Below are 6,000 nucleotides of genomic sequence, written 5' to 3' on the forward strand. Positions count from 1 at the left end.
TTATAGGTTAATTGGCTGCTCCCCCTCTTCTCTTTACGCCACCTATCTTTTCTCACCACTCTCATGGAGTAGGGTCTCGGTCTAAAACGTCAGCAATATGGCAATGGTGTGTCAGTTACATGGTGTGAAGAGCTAACAAGAAGTGGAGATATGGAACCCCATGTTAATGTGAAGTAAATGCCAGGCTTCTTTTAACTAGTATTGGCAACACACTTTGGAACACAAGATGATTTTATTTTTATTTTATTTTTATTTATTTTTTATTTATTTTTAAATTAGAAGTACATTAAGTTGCAGTAATACACACCACATATATCTCATTACATTTGTTGTACCCCTTCATTTTTTAACTTTAAAAAAGATAGAAATAAAAGAAGTAAGGAAAGTGAGGAACACAAGATGATAATGCCACTAAGATTAATTTAGTAATCCTCCTGGTTAGACTATTATGGAGTTTCATCACCCTCCCCAAGAGGGAATTCCTACTGAACCAACGGTTTGCCTTCCAATGGAAGACACAAGACCCTGACTGGACTGATCATTAACAATCTGGACACCATACAGAATTTAGTTAATAAATAATGAAGTGTTTTCAGACCATGTTCTTTTGACAGTGCTCAGTCAGATAAAACTGACTGGAAACTTATTAAAACCACAGACCACAGTCTGTTAGGGTCAACAACCTCACCTCCTCCACTATAACACTGAACACCGGCGTGCCACAGGGCTGTGTGCTCAGCCCTCTCCTCTACTCCCTCTTCACCCACGACTGCATCCCTAAGTACGGATCCAAAGCCATCATTAAGTTTGCTGACGACACCACGGTGGTAGGACTGATCAGTGACAACGATGAGTCAGCCTACAGAGAGGAGGTCCAGCACCTGACAACCTGGTGTGCCAACAATAACCTCGTCCTCAACTGCAAGAAGACGAAGGAAATTATTGTCGACTTCAGGAAGGTCAGAGGGGGCAGACATACCCCCATCCATATAAACGGGACTGAGGTGGAACGTGTCTCCAGCTACAAATTCCTCGGGGTACATATCTCAGAGGATTTGTCCTGGTCCCTCAACACCTCCAAGCTGATCAAAAAGGCACAGCAGCGCCTTTACTTCCTGAGGAGGCTCAAGAAAGCTCACCTGTCCCCCCAGATCCTGACCAACTTCTACCGCTGTACCATCGAGAGCATCCTGACCACCTGCTTCACGGTATGGTACAGCAGCTGCACTGTTGCGGACAGGAAGGCACTACAACGGGTGGTGAAAACCGCGCAGCACATCATCGGTGCCCCGCTCCCTGCCATGGATGCCCTCCACCGAAAGCGGTGTCTGAAACGGGCTGGGAAGATCATTACAGACCCCTCCCACCCCAACCATGGACTGTTTGCCCTCCTCCCATCAGGGAGGCGGTACAGGAGCCTCAGGTCTCGTACCAGTAGGATGAGGAACAGCTTCTACAATTATACCATCACATTGCTGAACTCGGAGTCCCCATTGTTTAATTATTCTGTATTTTTGATTATTCTGTATCTTCTTTTTTTTATTTTTTTTTTATTTCTATATGCACTACTACTACGGACTGACGCAAAACTGCATTTCGTTGTACCCATACTCAGTATTTGTGCAATGACATTAAAGTTGAATTGAATTGAATTGAATTGAAAAACGGTGCAAGAATGTTGAAAAATCACTCACCCTTATCATCATGCAGAAGAAACTACCCACTTCTGAGACAGGCCTGTGGCTCCATCTGGTGGTATGACTAAAAAAGACAATTAAATGTAATTAATTTCGAACACACGTGCAGCTTAAATTTATTTTTTTGCTTTCCTAAGCGACAAGGGCTGAATGACAAGGTTACAACAAGGTTAGAAGGAGTAGTGAGATAAATTAGCACGATGACTTATTCTATAACTTTGAATAATATGACTAAGAAATCAACACAAGTAGCTTAAGTAGGGAAGAAGGCATATGGTATACTTGCCTTTATTGGTCTGGGCATTCGATATAAGTGTCAGGAGGTCATGTTGAGCTCTATAATACTCTTGCTAGGTAACATTTGAAGTATTCTATGCAATTCGGGTCACCCCAATACAGGATGGATGTGGCTTTGGAGGGGGGTGCAAAATAATTTTACCAGAAAGCTGCCTAGATTCTGAGGTATTAGCTACAAGGAGCAAAGTTTTCTCTGGAAAGCCAGTCAGTGTCTGAGGGGAAATCTGATATTAAAAAAAAAAAAAAAATTATGAAGGGATGTATATACTGTATATATAGGGTAGACAGTTAGAACCTCTTTCTTGGTGGAAATGTCAAAGACTAGACGGCATAACGTTAAGTGAAAGGAGGAAAGATTAAAGGAGATGTACAGGAGGAAGTTTCACATGGATATGCAGGGAATGGAGGAATATGGATTATGTGCAGGTAGATAAGAGTTATTCTTGGCATCATGTTTGGCACAGACATTGTGGGCTAAGGGGCCAATTCCTGTTCTATGTAATACCTTTCACCATCATATTTTAAAGTTCATTTCAGCAGAGTATGAACTTCTTAAGTACTTTTTCAAAGTACATTTTGTGCACAACAGCTTCCCACAAACAGCAACATGGTAATAGCAAGAGGCTCTTTTTTGACAATGTTAAATGAGAATAAATGTTGGCCAGAACACCAGTTACAAAACTTGACTTGCTTCAAAATAATGCCATGAAATCCATACTCCTGAGACAAAAAATTCCCACCTCCAATCAACCTTGCTTTAGTGACAGATTTTTATATCGTTTCAAGGATTCTTTCCTTTAGTCACTTTGATTCAAGATTCCAATATTCAAGAGAGTTTATTGTCATGTATCCCAGATAGGACAATGAAATTCTTGCTTTGCTTCAGCACAACAGAATATAGTAGGCATAAATAAATACAGAGCGGAACAGATCAGTGTGACCATATACCAATGAATATATATATATATACACACACACATAAATAAACAGATAAAGTGCAATGGGCTATTAATGATCAGAGTTTTGTTTGAGTTGAGTTTAATAGCCTGATGGCTGCGGGGAAGCAGCTGTTCCTGAACCTGGATGGTGCAGATTTCAGGCTCCTGTATACATCCAGGTTCAGGAATAGCCGCTTCCCCACAGCCATCAGGCTATTAAACTATTAATTGAAGACAGCGGATCAGAAGATAATCAATACGCACTCACGAGCCATTCAATGCTGTCGAAAGATAAATCTTCCAAACACAGTCTCTTGATTAATAGTTTCTTTATTGTAGTTGTAAAAACAGTAAGATATTCATCCAAACTTCTTGTATAAGTACATTTTAATCTTACTCGTGGTCATACTCGTGCATGGTCGAAAGCTGTGACCTCTCCCCCATGCTTCTTCAAACTAAACTAACTACTAGCGAGTCTGCGCGACAAACCCAGCCGCAAACACGCCTCAGACTACGTATAAATCCTACCCACATAATTACAGGCAGATAAAATTTAAAGGTAACTGGTTATAGTTATAACTCACTGAGTTAAGCTAAATGGCTATTAGACTCGCTGCAACCCATGCACTTTCTTTATCTGCAATTTCTCTGTTGCAAGCAAGTCAGAGTGATAATAGGATGGATAAGTTGAAGTGATGAGTGACTGGAAGTTTAGAGCTGGACTTGCAAACTGAGAAGGTGGTGATGCTTAGAGTGGTCACCTAACCTTGGTTTCCCAGGAACCAAAGTCATGATGTCAGCACAGACTCTGTGAGCTTAAGGGACTATTTTGATGCTACATGATTCATCTATTTGTACTAAGTGCTTGGAGGATGCAATGAGTCCGGCAGCATCTGTAGAGGGAACGGACATGCGATGTTTTGGGTCAGGACCCTTCTTTAGACTCCGGAGTCTGAAGAAGAGTCCCGATCAGATAAGTTGCCTGTCCATTCCCTCCATAAATACTGCCTGATCCACTCTTCCTCCAGCACATTGTCCTTTTGCTCAGGAATCCAGCAGTTTTTTTGTGTCTCCGCCTTCCATTGAGGCACCTTACAGTCTTCTTGGCCCAACACTAAGTTCTACAATACGATTAGATACGATTCTTCTATTTCTCTTTACACCTCCTTGCTATTGGTATTAGTTTATTATTGTCATATGTACACAAGTAAAATAAAAATCTTTGTTGGAATACAGCTTTACAAGAGTAGACCCTCTTCTGGGACCAGCACGTCAAGCACCATCACACTTCCGTGCCAACTTTCACTATCTTCTCTTTAGTCCTTTTCACTCCTACATGTTAAAAGCTGTGGGCTTGATAGATATAGGGGCCACAATTTTCTCTCATTTTCATAAAATCAAAAATGTCTCCCATTTTGATGTAAACTCTCACAATTTACTCTCATTCTGATAAAAAAAAACCTTACAAAGTACTCGCGTTAGTAATTCTGTTTTCTCTCTTTTTGATTGCAAACTATTTTTTCCCCATTCTGATTAAACTCGCAACTTAACTTTCATTTGGATGAAAACTCACGCAATTTACTCTCAGTTTGATGAAAACTCATTAATTTTGTTTCCCTCTGGATTTGATGCTGGGTTTTGTTAAGTATTTCCAGCTGAATTTGACTTTATTCCCTCAGTATTTCTGATCTTTCCAAAGGAATGATTTTATCACCAGATTAGAATTTTGTTAATGCATATTTTTGTTAATGCATTAAAAAAACGAATCTTTTAAAATCTACAAAATGCACTTCAACTTGATACTGCATTCCTACAACAATTCCTATTAACAAAAAAATCTAAATGATCTAATTATTATCTAAATTATATTATTTAGCCCCTATTTGGAGAATATTTTAAAAATTATTTAATCAAAGCAGGATACAAAGTCAAAAGACAAAAATAAATTTATTTTTTCAAAGATTTGATTTATCTTTGATTAGTATTATTAAAATAAAGATTTACCCCCCCCCCCCCCCCCATCCCATCGGTTAATATAAACCTCGAGACAAAAATGAATTTATATATTTTTTTTTAATGTTATTTCATAATTATAATTCTAAAATACATTATAAAGATTTCTGCAGTACCTTGTTTCTATAAAGATGTATTCCCCCATTTGGTTTGGATAATCTAAAGAGGGCATAAAGCACGGGTTTTGTTTTAATACATATAAAATATAAAATATATATAAGTATTCTGAGTCTTAATAAATTATTGCGAAAGTTCTATTCGACATAGTCAGGTGGAGACAAAAAGAACTCGACTCCGCCGGGACTCGAACCCGGAACCTTTGAATCGCTTCACCCACTAGAAGTCCAATGCGCTATCCATTGCGCCACGGAGCCACCTGTTGGATCCAAGCTGGAAATAGTCTATTCATTCTCGCATCAGAAGCGTACGATTAATCACCTCGCATTTTCTGTCGATTCTCATCGCCTTGCAACGGTGGCGTCTAAATGTTTCGACTCCCGGAGGTTCGGAGTCGTGAACGAGCTTCCATTTCACTTATTAGATATAGTTTAATTGGTTTTTTTTAAATGTTAGTGTGAGAGTGTGTGTGTGAGGCCGGCGTGTGGTGAAGCGCTGGCTGCGGCCACTAGGAGCTCCTCGGCCCGGCTCCGTGTGACGTGGTGGCGGGGGCGGGGGCGGGGGCGCGCTCGAGCCGTTGCCATTGGCAACACCCTCGGGGCCAACTGCCGCGGCCGTTCGATCCTTGGTTCGAATGTCGGCGCGCGCCGTGACCGTTGCGTTCAAAATGGCGGCGGCGGCGGCGGCAGCGCCTCAGATTCAGATTCAACTTTAATTGTCATTGTCAGTGTACAGCACAGAGACAAGGAAATGTAGTTGGCATCTCCCTGGAAGAGCGACATAGAATATGATTTCAATAAATAAATCTATTTACATGCATACAGTCATAGTGTTTTTCCTGTGGGAGGCGTGTCCGGGGGGGGGGGGGGCCTGATTGGCAGTCACCGAGGTACATTGTTGAGTAGAGTGACAGCCACAGGGAAGAAGCTGTTCCTGGA

At 40.8% G+C, this 6,000-nt stretch overlaps 1 long non-coding RNA gene and 1 other non-coding gene across 2 annotated transcripts in view; both read right to left on the reverse strand.

Moving 5' to 3' along the window:
- The window catches only part of LOC116991807, a 38,701-nt gene extending 33,597 nt beyond the window's left edge, over nt 1-5,104 (reverse strand). Inside the window, exons 1-2 of the long non-coding RNA XR_004416903.1 lie at nt 5,062-5,104; nt 1,695-1,749 (exon numbers count right to left, since the gene is read on the reverse strand). This is a non-coding gene — a long non-coding RNA (uncharacterized LOC116991807). The remainder of the gene's footprint in view (nt 1-1,694; nt 1,750-5,061) is intronic.
- A 130-nt stretch (nt 5,105-5,234) lies between these two features.
- trnar-ucu lies at nt 5,235-5,319 on the reverse strand. The gene is given in 2 exon segments: nt 5,235-5,270; nt 5,283-5,319. It is a non-coding gene; the product is annotated as a tRNA-Arg (tRNA).
- Between the last annotated feature and the right edge of the window lie 681 nt (nt 5,320-6,000).

The sequence above is a fragment of the Amblyraja radiata genome, chromosome 35 (assembly GCF_010909765.2).
Source record: "Amblyraja radiata isolate CabotCenter1 chromosome 35, sAmbRad1.1.pri, whole genome shotgun sequence".
Taxonomy (NCBI): Eukaryota; Metazoa; Chordata; class Chondrichthyes; order Rajiformes; family Rajidae; genus Amblyraja; species Amblyraja radiata.